The 15,927-nt window shown below is 38.3% G+C and overlaps 1 long non-coding RNA gene and 1 pseudogene across 1 annotated transcript in view; one reads left to right on the top strand and one right to left on the bottom strand.

Moving 5' to 3' along the window:
- Positions 1-4,768, bottom strand: part of LOC141519948 (uncharacterized) — a 45,779-nt gene extending 41,011 nt beyond the window's left edge. Inside the window, exon 1 of the long non-coding RNA XR_012477481.1 lies at positions 4,645-4,768. This is a non-coding gene — a long non-coding RNA (uncharacterized LOC141519948). The remainder of the gene's footprint in view (positions 1-4,644) is intronic.
- Positions 4,769-5,250: 482 nt separating this feature from the next.
- Positions 5,251-7,196, top strand: LOC141522694 (protein disulfide-isomerase pseudogene; annotated as a pseudogene).
- The last annotated feature ends 8,731 nt before the right edge of the window (positions 7,197-15,927 follow it).

The following is a 15,927-nucleotide window of genomic DNA, read 5'->3' as shown; positions in this document are numbered from 1 at the left end:
AATGGGGATAGCAATATCTGTAGCACCTGCCTTACAGAGAGGATCAAAGGAAATCTTTGTCTTAAGAACTTTCTAAATTTAGAAATCATTCTATAAATTTTAGTTATTTCTCCCCTTCCCAAAACAATCCTTTCTTCAGACCATTTCAATGATAGAACCATTCTCCATACCTGAGGTTAATAATCATGAAACATCTTGAATTCCATACATTACTTATATCAAATAAGTCACCAAGGATAAAACCTTCTCCTGTTTCTTCTTCCTTCTGTTTCCAGAATCCCTATCACCTCTCACTTGGACTGCTATAAAGGATCCTAAAAAGCTTTCTTTTTCCCTCCATTTCTCCCTTTCAAACTATTCTGCACACTATGAGCAGTGATGCTACCTAAAACAATGCCTTTATTTTTTTATTTTAATTTTATTTTTTTCCAATTACCTATAAAGATAGTTTTCAACATTCTTTTTTGGGGGGTTAAGATTTTGAGTTCCACATTTTTTCTCCCTCTTTCCCTTCCCTCCCCCTTTCCCATAATAGTGAGTAATCTGAAATTGGTTATACATGTACAATTATTTAAACATATCTCCCTTATTAGTAATGTATGAAAAAATCAGAACAAAAGAATAAAAAACATGAGATAAAAAACATCTAACAATTTTTTTTAAAAATGAAAATAGTATGCTTTGACCTGCATTGAGGCTTCATAGTTCTTTTCTAACTATGGGTGGTATTTTCTATCACAAGTCTTTTAGAACTGTTTTTGATCACTAAATTGTTTGAGTAGAGCTAAGTCTATCATAGTCAATCAACACAATAATGTAAAACAATGTCTTTGGCATGTCATTTAGTTGAGCAAGAACTTTCAGAGAATCACTTCTGCCTACAGGAAAATAACCCATTTTCTTACCCATTCTTGAGCAATTTTGGTACCATAATATATCTCCAATTTCAACATCTACCTTTACTCTGTTATCTAACATGAAACATTTACTCTAGTTAGCCTGGCATATTGTCTTTTAAATACAATTTGCTTCTCTCCAGGCTTTGCTTTGGTCAGAACAATAGAATAGTGAGCCTCAAAAACTCAGCTTGACTAGAGTTGGTAAATCCTTGTTATTAATAGGGAAGTATCCTCTTGTCAAAACTTCTTTGTCCCTAGGAGAGAAAAAAGAATTTCTCCACTGGTTCTCATAGCTAGAAATGCAGCAGATGTGATGTCATTTCCAATCCTCAAGAGTGTAGAAGAGGTTTAGTTCCTAGCAAGAAGGGATCAGAACTGACAAGGTAAGATTGAGATGAGGGCTTAAAGACAAAGAGATTCAAAAAGGCTTGATCTTTGCATCTTCTTTTTTAAAGAAAAGTTCACATTTATGTTTTTCAATTAAAATAGCAATTTTTAAAAGAGAGTTTAATTTACTTTTTTTTTTAAGAGATAGTTAGGTGATGTGGTGGATAGAATATTCAGCCTGGTGTCAAAAAAGACTCATCTTCCTGATTCAAATCTGACCTTAGACACTTACTACCTGTATAAACTTGGGCAAGTCACTTAAACCTGTTTGCCTCAATTTCTTCATGTGTAAAATAAGCTGGTGAAGAAAAACTCATCTACTCCAGTGCTTTTGCCAAGAAAACCACAAATGGGGTCATAAAGAGACAAACATGACTGGAAAATGACTGAGCAGCATCAAAGTTATTTTTAGCATTCATTTTATTTTTAAAAAATTAAGTTTTAAATTCTCTTTCTCCTTGCAGTCTTTCCCCACTTCTCTCTTTCTAGTTAACATAGATCTACCTGGGTGTGTTCCTCTCTTTTCTTGTTGGACAAAAGGTCTCTTCAACTTTCCTTTTGATGGGCAAAGGCTTCTTCCTGACCACTTTGTGCTCTTCTGTAATGGGTGCATGGAAGGTATCACAAGATCTAGGAATAGTGAGTCATATCTTTAAGATTATTATTAAGACAAATTTTTATCAATTTTATGTCATTTTAATGGCTTTACTTGTTCATTTTATGAGTTAGAAATTTTTCTAAGTTTATGTATTTAGTAATGTTTATTGAATAGCAGTGCCATCCCCCCCCAGTAGTGTTGCATTTTAATTTAGTAAGGTTCAGTCTGTCAAATATTATCTATTGCTTTAGAGATTCCACTATAAGAGAGCATATAGGCATAGAATTTCCTAAATATCTTCCCTACATCTTGTCTTAATAGGAATTCCTGGTTTAAAATGAAGCTGGTAATCTTTGTAACAATGGTGAATACTATTTGCTGATTGATTGACAATTTATTTTCAGTGGACATTTCCAAGAATAGTCATCCACAGAATCCTTTCCTTTCTTTGTATAGGTAATTAAATCTCTCCTTTGTGCTAGGTACTGTGCTGGGGTTTGGGAATGCAGAGAATAATAAATAGCAACCCTAGGAGTTTACCATCTATTGGTGAGAACAACATAGGTCAATACAGAATTTCTACAAAGTAGGGGTCAGTATAGTAGAAATTGGGTGTATCAGGATAGACATTATAGAAGAAATAATATGTAAGAGTTGGGTCTTGAAAAGACCTAGGGATTGTAAAAGGAGAGAAAGGAAGGAATATCATTCAAGGCCCAGAAGCAGGAGATAGAATATTATGTATGGGGAAAAGTGATGAGGTCAGTTTGGTTGAAATGGAGAATAAGTGAAAAGGATTAATGTAAGAGCCTGGAAATATTGATTGTAAGGGATTATGAATTGCAAACATTACTCCTGAAAGCAGTAAGAAGCCACTGATGCTTATTGGTTGGTGGAATAATAGACAAGTAGTCCAGAAGACTGAAGGTGATACATACTACTCATCTTCTACCAGAAAAATGATAACTTAAAATTCAGGGGGAGACATATTTTTGGTCATTTTCAGTGTGGGAATATGGTTTGCTGGATTATGTATAATTATGATAGGAAGTTGAGATATTTTTCTTGATTTTTTTTTCATTGGGGCAGTGGCAGATTATAAATGTGTAAAATTAATAGTCATGTGATTTAAAAAAAAGAAAACAGTTGAACGGAGGATAGATTGGAGCAGAGAGTGAATTGAGGCAGAGAGACCATTAAGAATGCTTTTCCAACAGGTTTGGCAAGAGATAATGAGGATATGACCTAGGTTGGTAGTTATTTAATGTATAAAATGGAATATGATAAGAAATAAGAGAAATAAAAAGGAAAGAATCAGCACATTTGGGATCTTCTCACTCGGGGATCTTCATATAGACAAATATAATTATTACAGTATATAAAACATTAATGCAATATATACTCAACCTGAGAATTTTCTCATCAACCCAGTTCTATGCTGCATAAAGAATAAAGGTTATTGTAAAGTCTTGAGGCAGCTAGATGGGACAGTGGATAGAATGCTAGGCCTGGAGGTGGAAAGACTAATCTTCCTGGGTTCAAATCTAGCCTTGGAACTTACAACCTGTATGACCCTGGGTAAATCACTTCCTATTTACTTCAGTTTTCTTCATCTGTAAAAGGAGCTGTAGAAGGAAACAGCAAACTACTACTCCAGTATCTTTGCCAAGAAAAGTGTGAATAGGGCCACAAAGAGTTAGACTACTGAAAAGCATCAACAACAACTGAACAACAAAATTATATACCTTCGGCATCAAGTTCCTGGAAGGTATATATGGAGCTTAGAGAATCTCTATGACTTCCCCCACTGTTCTAGACTCTGGTGGAAATGAGAAATGTTTGTTTTCCCCTATACTTTTCTAGAGACTGTTCTTGCATCCTAGGAAGCTGGAAGAGAATAATCAAATAGAGCATTCTCTAATGGCCTAAAACTGCTGAACAGCAACAAAAACAACAAAACAAAAGGTTTTATTTCATGGGATGGCTAGGTGGTGCAGTGGATAGAGCACTGGCCCTGGAGTCAGAAATACCTGAGTTCAAATCTGGTCTCAGACACTTAATAATTCCATTTGCCTTGCAAAAAAAAAACCTAAAAAAGACTATGTTTTATTTCTATTCTGGATGACTTGGTAGAGTAGAAAGAGCACTAGAATTGAAATCTGGGGAACTGGGTTTAAGTCCCATCTTTGCCACCTATCCTTTTGATGATGTCTGTCCTTCATTCTCAAAAATGACCATGACATCACAGAGGTGATGCCATGACAAGAATATGAATTGGATTTGAGTGAGGGGATGCTGTATTATGTCACCAACTTCACTTTGCCTCCAAGCTCATCTGGGTTCAGTGGTCAGGTATGAATCAGGATGACTAGAGATGGCCCTGGACGTGAGGCTATCAGGGTGAAGTGACTTGTCCAAGGTCATATACCTAGTAAGAGGCAAGTGTCTAAGGCTGGATTTGACCTTCCATCCTCCTGACTCCAAGACCAGTGCTCTATCCCCTGGGCCACCTGGCTGCTCCCACCTATCCTTTTAAACCATGGTTACAATCACTTAGCAGGCTCTGTTGTCAGAGGGTCATAGAATTGCTAGGCAGTTGCTACTACTACTGAGAGAGAGAGATCTGAAGTCATCTAGTCCAACCCCCAATACAGATGAGGAAACTGAGACCCCGAGACTTAAGTGATTTCTCCCCATAGGTAAACCAGGGGCTACGTTTGGTTTACAACTCATTACAGTACAATAGTTAACTGTACTCACCTGACTTCAAATCCGACTCTCTCTGACATTGTTCCTTAAGAAACTTGTCTGTAACCTTCCTGTTCACGTTTCCTCACCTGTAAACCGAATAGGGAGGACTAGTTTTTCTCTGAAGCTTCTTTTGGATAGATCCTTGCTTTTCAGGTATAGTGTGCTCCGGGTTCTGCTAACTTCACTCAGCAGTAGTTCGTGCAAGTCTCTGCAGGCTTTTCTGAAATCTTCCTGCTTTGTTTCTTACAGAGCAATAATATATCCATATTCTACAGCTTGTTCAGTCATTTTCCAAATGATGATCATTCGTATGGAGAGCAAATCAAAGCCACTTTAAGTCTCTGAGATCGGGGTTTTTAGGAAGTTTCCACCTATAAAGGTGGACTATATGAATAAAACATATTGCAAAAACGAAGTTCTTCATCTCCTCCTCCTCCTCCATCCTCCTCCATCCTCCTCCTCCTCCTCCTCCTCCTCCTCCTCCTCCTCCTTCTCCTCCTCCTCCATCCTCCTCCTCCTCCTCCTCCTCCTCCTCCTCCTCCTCCATCCTCCTCCTCCATCCTCCTCCTCCTCCTCCTCCTCCATCACAGGCTGCATTGCAGAATCCCTCAATTCATGCAGAGAAAGGATCGGGGACTGGAGACGCCCGACGCCCGACCCCCGGGCCCGCAGGCGGCGGCGCAGTCGGGGTTCAGCCTCCCTCCCCGGGCCGGGCACCCCCGGGGCCCAGCAGGGACAGCTTGGCCGGGCTGGCGCAGCGCTGCGCAGCGCGCGCCCGGGGCTCCCGGGCTCCTTTCGAATGACCCGAGGGGATAACTGTAGCTCCTCCGGCCCCTTCCGGCCCCCCACCATCTCCTGGCCCTGTTGACCGCCGGCCGCGCTGCCAGCAGCGCCCCGCTCGCCTCCACCCTGGCGGTCTCCACCGAGGTCGCGGACCCTCCCGAGACCGAAGAGGAGGAAGATCACGTCCTGGTCTTGAAAGCCAGCAACTTCCACGAGGCCCTGGCCGCCTACGACTACCTGCTGGTGGACTTCTACGCCCCTTGGTGCGTCCCCTGCCGCTTTCTGCTGCCCGAGTTTGCCAAGGCCGCCGAGCAGCTGAAGGCCGAGAACCCGAAAATCCGGCTGGGCAAGGTCGATGCCACGCAAGAGCTCGATCTGGCCGAGCAGTTCAAAATTCGAGTCTTCCCCACTCTCAAGCTATTTAAGAACGGAGATGCGTCTCTGCCCAAGGACTACACCAACGGCCGCGAAGCTAAAGACATCGTGGAATGGATGAAGAAGCGCATCCAGCCGGCCCTCCTCCTCCTGGAGAGCGCCGCCGACGTGGAGGCTTCCGTGGAGACCAACGAAGTGTTCGTCGTGGGCATCTTCAAGGAGGACCAGTCGGCCAACGTGGAGAACTTCACGGCGGCGGCCGAGTACTTCGATGACGTCTCCTTCGGGATCACCTACAGCCAGGACCTCTTCTCCAAGTACCAGCTGGACAAGGACGGCATCATCCTCTTCAAGAAGTTCGACGAAGGGCGGAACGACTTCGTGGGAGACATCACGAAACTGAACGTGGTCAACTTCGTGAACCGCTACCGGCTGCCCTCGGTCATCGAGTTCACGGAGCAGACGGCCCCCAAGATCTTCGCGGGGCAGCTGAAGACCCACCTGCTGATGTTCTTGCCCAAGAGCAGTCCCGACTTTGAGGACCGCTTTAGCAATTTCAAAAAAGCGGCTCAGAAGTTTAAGGAGGAGATCCTGTTCATCGTCATTGACAGCGACCGGGGCGATAACAAGGGGATCCTGAATTTCTTCGGCCTGAGAAAGGAAGAGTGCCCAACCATGCGCCTCATCAGTATGGAAAGCGAGATGACCAAGTACAAACCCGAGACCGATGAGTTAACTTTAGAGAAGATAGAAGAGTTCTGTAAGCAGTTTTTGGAGGGCAAATTCGACTCCAACCTGATGAGCCAAGATCTGCCCGACGACTGGGATAAAAAACCTGTTAAAATTTTGGTTGGCAAGAACTTTGATAAAGTCGCTTTAGATGAAAACACGAATGTCTTTGTGGAGTTTTACGTTCCTTGGTGTACTCAGTGCACAAAGTTGACACCCATTTGGGATGAACTGGGAGAAGCTTACAAGGATCATGAAAATATAACCATCGCCAAGATAGACTTATCAGTTAACAAGGTCGATTCCGTTTTGGTCCACTATTTTCCCACGCTGAAGTACTTCCCTGCAGGTTCTGAGAAAAAAAGCATTGAATACCATGGGGAAAATACACTAGAAGGTTTCAAAAAGTTCCTGGACAGTGGTGGTCTTGAGGGAGCGTTGGAAGAGAGTCACTTAGAAGTCTCAGATGAAGTGCAAGAGTTAAAAGATGAGGATGATGAAGATGATGTCCAGAATGGGGCAGAGAAATGATGAAAGTGAAGAACAACATCAGCATAGCTCATAGCACTACAGATTGCACCAACCGAAGCACAAATGCATCTGAAGGTTTGTTAGATTCCCCATTGAAGAAGAAAAGCACTGATTAAAAAAAAAAGAATGTGTGTGGGTTTTTTTTTAAGTCATAGATCATCCTCACTTGTATGTCCACTCAAATGTTTTCTTTGTTGCATTTTCCATTTTTGAAAAGGAAATCATTACTGGTAGGCAAAATCACCTTGATCAATCTCCTCTTCTTTCAGGGAAAAAAGCAGGATGATAATGTGATAGCCTTTGTTGAACACTGTTTTTAAACACATAGTCTGGTTTAAAATGGCTTATAATTTAAAAGCATGATTGCTGTCTACTAAACCACTTGGAATATGTCATACCTATAGTACCTTATACCATCCGCCTTTTAAAACCTTGTCCATAGGATCTTTAACAATAATTCAATAGCAAATTAGACTCTCAGATAGCCCCATTACCCTGTTTAAATTACCCTCCCTGGAATCCAGCATTTCCCAAGATCATGAGAGGAAGCCATTAGGCTAAACATAAAAACTCTTGCACCTTCATACCATTGTTATCATGACTAAATGTTCTTGAATTTTGCTTTCAAAGCTAGGTAGGACTACACTTTAGTTTGATATTTCTCAGAGCAATCAATGGGCCCAAGGGGAAAATGACTAAATAGCCCTCTCACTTAGATTATATTCATAAACAATGCAGTCTTCCAGGTTCTTCCATATCTTCTTAGAGTGTTGTTTTGATTATTGGATACATTCTCAAATTGATGAAGTAGGATCTAATCCTACACAATGTAAATTATGATCCTTATGATTTGGAATTGGGGAGGCTAATTAAGGGAATAGACCAAATAGGTTTGACTTCATCAGCATTAATAACTTCATAGGTTTAGAATCTTAAAGGTCTGCTCTAAGGCCTTCAGATGAGGAAACAGACCAGACAAAGATTAAGGTCACATATGATGCTGATGATGTATGTCCTTCTCAAAGAAGACCATGACATCAGGGAGGTGATGGCATGACAAGCACATGAATAGGATTTGAGAGGGGGATTCTGTGCTAGATCACCAGTCTCACTTTCTCCTCCAGAGACATCTGGATTCAGTGGCAAGATATGAATCAAGACAACTGGAGATGGTCCCGGGTAATAGGTGATCAGGGTTAAGTGACTTGCCTAAGGTCACACAACTGGTAAATGTCATGTCTGAGACTGAATTCACACTCCTGTCCTCCTGAGTCCAAGGTCAGCTCTATCCACTACAATACCTAGCTGCCCAAGGTGTCACATATAGAACATGGAAAAGCTCAGATTCAAACCAATGATTTTTCCCCCAAATTCAATCTTTGTTTTGTACCACACTGTCAGTTTAAACATTTCTAGCATAATGTAACTAAAGACACCTACCAAATAAAAGTTGAAATTTAAAAAGGATTAAAAAAAGGAATAGTTCTAAAGATCTACTGCAGAAAATATATTGTCTCATTACCTGACATGAGAATAAACCAGAGACAATCATATCCTCTTTTCTTAATCCATCATTACCTCTCTAGAAGGATAGATTGATATTCCATTGCATTCTTGTTCAGAGATTAGAGTGTGTTTAGGGAGAAATGTTCCTTTTGAGGGCTTTCCTTCACCAATTGAATGGATTAAACCTGTCCTATATCCATCTTAATTTGGTTGTGTGAGTCCAGAGAAACAGTCTCTCCCCCCTCATTCAGGACTGTAAGAATCAAATACTTAAAATATCTCAATATTAACAAAGTGCTTTTAAGATTCACAAAACTTAGGGGCAGCTAGGTGGCACAGTGGATACAGCACTGGCCCTGGAGTCAGGAGGGCCTGAGTTCAAATCCGACACAATAATTACCTAGCTGTGTGGCTTTGGGCAAGTCACTTAACCCCATTGCCTTGCAAAAAAAACCCTAAAAAAAAAGATTCACAAAACTTTCTCACAACTCAGTGAGAGAGGCAGTACCAACATTACAACCTCCAGTTTACAGATGAGGAAACTTGTCCAGGACCGCAACCAGGATTCAAACACAATGCTACAGATTAAAAGGCTAACATTCGACTAATTGACTGGCACATGCTCCATCTTAACCATTAGACTGAGCCTGGGTTTAGGGGATTAGTATGTGTCCTTACAGTAGAGTTCCAGGTACAGGTCTTCTTTATTCCTTAAAGTTTGTTTATCCAAATTCTGTTTTATAAATGAGATGGTAGCATCTGTGAATGTTATAACCCCCCAGTGTGGCTTCAGATATGTCTACATATAAAAGGCATTTCTAATACTTTATTCCTGGAGACTTTTGATAACAACCAAAGTTGGTCTACAAAATCATGCTTTTGGAAGAAATTTGGAACATCATCCTCTGCAATTGGATTACCATGTAGCTTGTAACAACTGGTTTAGGTTCAGTAAATCTTAATTGACTACTATATAATATTGGGAGATACAAAGGCAAAAATCAGTTTCTTCCCAACAGGAGCTTAAAGTTCACTGGGAAGACACAACATGTGTCCAAGTAAGTTGATCTATAGTTACTGGTAGAAGGTTTCTCAGAACTATTCTGCTACTATAAGAGTCACTATAATGTCAGTACTTGGTAGAACAAAACCATTCTAACATGGAACAAACATTTGTTAAGGAATAAGAGGCTGGGGAATAGTCCCTGCCCTCATGTAACCTGTGTAAAACCAGAGTTAAGGTACCTTAGCCATCATCTGGTTCAACCTCTAATGCTGTGTGAAATAAGCTGAACCAGGTACCTGAAAGCAATGATCAAAAATGATGACCTCAGTTCTTCTCAACAATACAGCAGTCAAAGAAAATTCTAAAAGACCTATGATGGAAAATGGTGTTCACATCCAGAGAACTATGGAATCTGAATATAGCTGAAGTCATACTCTCTTCTCTTTTTTAATTTTTTTTTTTGCAGAGGAGAAAATTGATCCACTGAGAGGACAAATCATACAATTAAAGATTTGGAGGCAGAAGAGAGCTTAGATTTAGCTATTTCAGCCTCTTCATTTTTCACATGCAATACAGACAGAAAATGGCTTGTTTAAGGTCACAGAAGTTGTAAGTGGCAGAGACAGGTTGGAAATTCAGGTATTTTTGATTCCAGATCCAAGCTTCTTTCCACAGCAGCAAATGATTGCCCCAAAGTCACTGATTATGTGAGTAGGAGCTAAGCATAAATTAACCTGACTCAAAGTCTAGAATTCTTTATAATGTCTCACATTCCAGAAATGATTTCAAAAATGATGGGAGAGCTCATGTAACCAGAAACATAGCACTCAACTAATGGGGATAAAAATGCCTAGTGAAAATGATATTTATCACCAGCCCAATTTCCTCCACTCCCCATCCATTATATCTAAGTTTAATTTTTAGCAAAAATTACAACTCATTGCTTAAGAGCATTCAAACAGATTTTGGTCCTTAAAGAGTTAAAGTCGATCTTGTTAAAACATCCCGGAATTTAGCTAGCATTGAGGAGGCTTTTTGGAATAAATTGGGGGATAGGGGAAATGGAAGATTATGGTGCTTAGATTTAATCATTGTAGAAAAAGCAATTGTCTTCTGTTTGTCATTAGTTTGCCATTAGCTTAATGCCATCAGTTAATGATTTTCAGGACATAGTCACTCAGCTATAAGGTCTGAATTGAGAGGTTCTGTACTTAGTCCATGACTAACAGATGCAGTCTCAGTGCTGACACAGTTATATCTTCCTCGCATTACAGTCTCATCAGTGTCAGTCATTGATCTGGCAGCATATGCCAGCCTTAGGGGGCAAAGGAACTTCAATTGCATCCATCTGGGGTTCTCCTCCCCTCAATGTCTTTTCACTTGCAAAATCACAGAAGAAATATTTCATGCAAAATTTTCCTGCTGTGGTTGGGGCTATGAATTTATATCTGTCAGGTAGAGAATTAGAAGGTGAATGATGTCAAACATAGAGTGATACATAGGATTTAGAACTAGAAGTGACCTCAGAGATTAACACCTTTGGTTTAGAGGTGAGAAAACTTTGGTCGAGAGAAGGTAAATTCCTTGCTCAAAGTCACATAGATAATAAAGGAGCAGATTTAGGCTTCAAGTTTAGACCTCCTAATTCCAAAGCTATGGCTCTTCCCAGTACACCAAACTGACCCTTAGAATGGTCTCCTTCCCTATTATGCTTGTCATATTCCACCTCAACTTCGTCTTGATGCCAACAGGTGTAATAGAGGAAAACTGAATATGGAATTACTGAATCATAGAGTTGCAGTTGAAAGGGTAGATATAGAGGTAGATAATCTTGTCACTCCCTTATAACATTCCTAACTGCAGTAGGCAATGTCTTGAATACTTCTTGTGCCTGGGTACTCACTACCTCATAAGAGAGTATATTTTATTTGGTGACAGTTCTAATTATTGAAATAATCCTTTATCATTTTTAACAAATCATTTTGCCTCTTGGTTTCCTCATTTAAAAAAATAAAGGGGTTGGACTAAATTTCTAAGATCTCTCTAGATATAAAATAAAAAAGTTTATGACTGTGCAAATCATTAAGTCATATTTTCTGGAATCTAAAAAAAATCAAAGGGTTAGATTAGATGTTTTCTGAAGTTCTTTCATGAAATTAAATCTTCTGAGGTATCTATTTTGATTTCTATCTTCTAAATCTTACTTTGTAGATCTTGCAACTTTTCTCTTGTACTTTACTTTTAGAAATATTAGGTTCTGCCAGTGATCTGATATTGAACTGTGGTAAGAATATTATTATGACCTCAACAATGCAATTATTATTAATCTTTACCATCCTCATAGTAGTTTTCCCCCACTTTAACCATACAATCCTCCTGGTCACAGGAACTCTGATTCCCCTACTCTCAGGGCAGTTGTTTAATATCAAATTCCTTCAGATTATACTCATAAGTTCCCATCTCTCTTCATGGAATATTTTTCTTCCCCCGTGGAAACATACATTGGTAGTACCCTTTCCCAACCTTTAAATTAGTTTTGCTCTTTTCTTTACCCTAGTTTTAATCTTACCCTTTGCTTCACCCATTGTCTTTCTGAGAGGCAGGAGTTATTTTCTCTTCATTGCTAACCTTTGACTTAACTAAGGCACATCACATACTATCCTTATCTTCTTCCTCCTGTATCCCTTTTGCGAATCCTCTTCTGTTTTTTTTTAATTTATTTTTCCAATTACATGTAGATTTACTTTTTCAACATTCGTTCTGTAAAATTTTTTCCCCTCTCACCCTTTCCTCCTTCCATCCTAGGACAGCAAGTAATTTGTAGTCGTGGTACACATATATTTTCATATTGGTCATGCTGTGAAAGAAGAATTAGAACAAAAAGGGAGGAAAAACATGAGAAAGAAAAAGCAAAACAAAACTACAAAATTTAAAAAGTGAAGAGAGTATGGTTTGGGCTGTATTCAGATTCCATAGTTCTTTCTCTGGCTGCGGATGGTACTTTCTATCATGGGTCTTTTAGAATCGTCTTTGCTATATTGCTGAGAAGAACTAAGTCCATCATAATTGATCATTGCTTTTCAGGTACAATGTTCTCCTGGTTCTGCTAACTTCACACAGCAGTATTTCTTTGTAGGTTTTTCTAAAATCTTCCGGCTTTGTTTCTTATAGAGCAATAATATATACATATTCTACAACTTGTTCAGTCATTTACCAAATGATGATCATCTCCTCAGTTTCCAGTTCATTGCCATCACAGAAAGAACTCCTAAGAATATTCCTGTACATGTGCGTCTTCTTGAACCCCCTTCTTCTATAGGTTACTTCCACAAAAGTTTTAATTCACCTGTAGATTGGAAGTTGCAAGATATGGTGAATGATGTTTCAGGTCTGGTTCTTCACCATCTTCATTTATTTACTTTTTTTTTTTTTACTTTCACTTTGTGTCATTGTACACTTTCAGAAAAATATCTTTATATTTTCTCTGTTATTCTGTTGCTGTCCCTGTATTTGTGTACCTTTCTTATATTTCTGTTGCCTGGCTTGTTGGAGAAATAATTTGTTCAGCTCTAGTTTAATTCCTGTTTTGGCAATTCAGGAGTCAATTCACTTTCCTTTGTCTTGAAATTTATAGATGTCTAAACTTTTTTAGTGGATTGAAAACCATATTACCTCCTGCTATTTTCCTATTTTCCCCTATTGCTTCATCTGCTTATATCCCAGATCATTAACTGAGTTTTTTTCTTCTTCCTGAGAGCTTGGATCAATCACTTTAGTAGTCCTGTCCCAGCAGTGAGTTAGGGGAAGAAGTTGCTTTGTTATGACTGTGTTAAGAATTAGTACTCTCAGCTATTGTTAATTCATCATTTCTGTTTGTTTTACATGATCATTGTACAATGTTGCTGTTGCTGTATACGAGGTATTTTTTTGGTTCTGCTCAGTTTACTCAGCATCAGTTCATGTAAGAATTTACAGATTTTTCTGGAATTTGCCTGTTCATCATTTCAGTTTTACTTTATTCTTGTCCTATACCATGAAAAAAGCTTAAATTACTTCTATGTTCATATGTACAATTCTTTCTTTGGAAGAGTTTGAATACTTCTCACTCTTGCAAGTTGTATGACTTAGAAATTCCTCTCAGGGTCTATTCCAGCTATATATTTATGATTAAATATGATTATATAACATTCATAGCTAAATTCTATGATCCTATTGCTTACTGTTCTCACACTGCTTACTGTTCTTTGCTTGTTTCTTTTTTTAGGTTATACATATACAATCATGTTAAATATATTTCCACATTCATCACATAGGGAAAGAAAAATCAGAATAAGGGACAGCTAAGTGGCACAGTGGATAGAACACCAGCCCTGGAGTCAGGAGAACCTTAGTTCAAATCTAGTCTCAGACTCTTAATAATTGCCTAACTGTGTGACCTTGGGCAAGTCACTTAAACCCATTGCCTTAAATAAATTTCTTTTAAAAAAAAGAGAGAGAAATCAGAACAAAAAGGAGAAGCCAGGTAGGAAAAAAAGTGAAAATAGCGTGCTCTGATCTGTGTTCAGATTCCATAGGTCTTTCTCTGGAAGTGGTTAACATTTCCTATCCTGAGTCATTTGCAATTTTCTTGAATCTTTATATCACCGAGAAGAGCAACATCTATCATAGAAGATCATTGTACAATGTTGCTGTTGCTATATATGATGTTTTTTTTTTGGTTCTGCTCACTTTACTCAGCATCATTTCATGTAAGAATTTACAGATTTTTCTGAAATTTGCCTGCTCACATTTCTATTACACTAATGTACCACAAATTGTTCAACCATTTCACAATTGATGGGGGTATTCCCTCAATTTTCAATTCTTTACCAACATCAAAAAGGGCTACTGTAAATATTTTTGAATATGTAAATCTTTTTCCCTTTTTTTTTATGATTTCTTTGGGATACAGACCTAGTGGTAGTATTTCTGAATCAAAGAATATAAACAGCTTGATTTTCTTTGTGCCTAGTTTCAAATTACTCTCCAGGAATGGCTGGATCAGTTAACTTCATCAATAATGCATTAGTGTTAGAGTTTTCCCTCCTCTTCAACATTCATCATTTTCCTTTTCTTTCCTACTAACTAATCTGATAAGGTAAGGTGATACCAGAGTTATTTTAATGTTCATTTTTTTCCAATCAATAGTGATTTAGAGTATTTCTTTTGCCAAATGACTATAGATAGTTTTAATTTCTTCAAATTTTTTAAAAAATTTAATATTATCAAAATGATCCATTTTGCATTTTGTAATGTTCTCTTTATCTTCTTTGGTCAAAAATTTTTCCCTTCTCTTTAAATCTGATAAGTAAACTATTTCTTATTCTCCTAATTTGCTTATGGTATTACCCTTTTTGTCTAAATCATCTATCCATTTGGACCTTATCTTGGAATAGGATATAAGTCTATGGTCTAGTTTCTGCTTTATTTTCCAGTTTTCTCAGAAGTTTTTGTCAAATGGTGAGTTTAGATTCAAGAAACTGGAGTCTCTGGGTTTATCAAACAAAAGATGACTATAGATGTTAGTAATTGACTACAGTGTACCTAACCTATTCCATTGATCTACCAATATATTTCTTAACCAGTACCAAATGGTTTTAGTGATTGCTGCTTTATAATATAGTTTTAGATCTGGTACAATTAGGTCACATTTCTTTGTATTTTTCTTTTTGTTTATTTATTCAGTATTTTATTTTTCTCTGGTTAAATGTAAAAAACAATTTTTAACATTCATTTTTAATGAATATTCTCCCTTCTCTCTGTTCTCTCCCCCATTGAGAAAGTAAATGATTTGAATAGACCATAAATTTTGAATCATGTAAAACACTTCCATAATAGTCTTGTTTTAAAAATAAAAAACAGTCACCCCCCCAAAAAAAAGAAAAATTAAATTAAAAAAATATGCTTCAATCTGTATTCAGATATCATTAGTTCTTTATTTGGGAATGGATAACATTCTTCATCATAAGTCCTTCAGAGTTTTGTGTTTGCTTGCTTTTTGCAAGGCAATGGGATTAAGTGACTTGCCCAAGGTCACACAGCTAGGTTATTATTAAGTGTCTGAGGCTGGATTTGATCTCAGGTCCTCCTGACTCTAGGGTCAGTGCTCTATCCACTGCATCACCTAGCTGCCACCTGCTCATCATTTATTAAAGCAAAATAACATTTCATCATAATCACTCATTCCTCAATTGATGGGTGTCCCCTTAACTTCCATTTCCTTGCCACAGGGCAGAGCTGCTATAAATATCCTTATACAAAAAGTCCTTTTTCCTCTTTGTTTTTCATCTCTTTTAGAATACAGACCCAGTAGTGGCATTACT

Source organism: Macrotis lagotis, chromosome 4, assembly GCF_037893015.1.
Source record: "Macrotis lagotis isolate mMagLag1 chromosome 4, bilby.v1.9.chrom.fasta, whole genome shotgun sequence".
Lineage (NCBI taxonomy): Eukaryota > Metazoa > Chordata > Mammalia > Peramelemorphia > Peramelidae > Macrotis > Macrotis lagotis.
The sequence above is the reverse complement of the archived record's forward strand: the minus strand, read 5'-3'. Positions and strand labels throughout refer to the sequence as shown.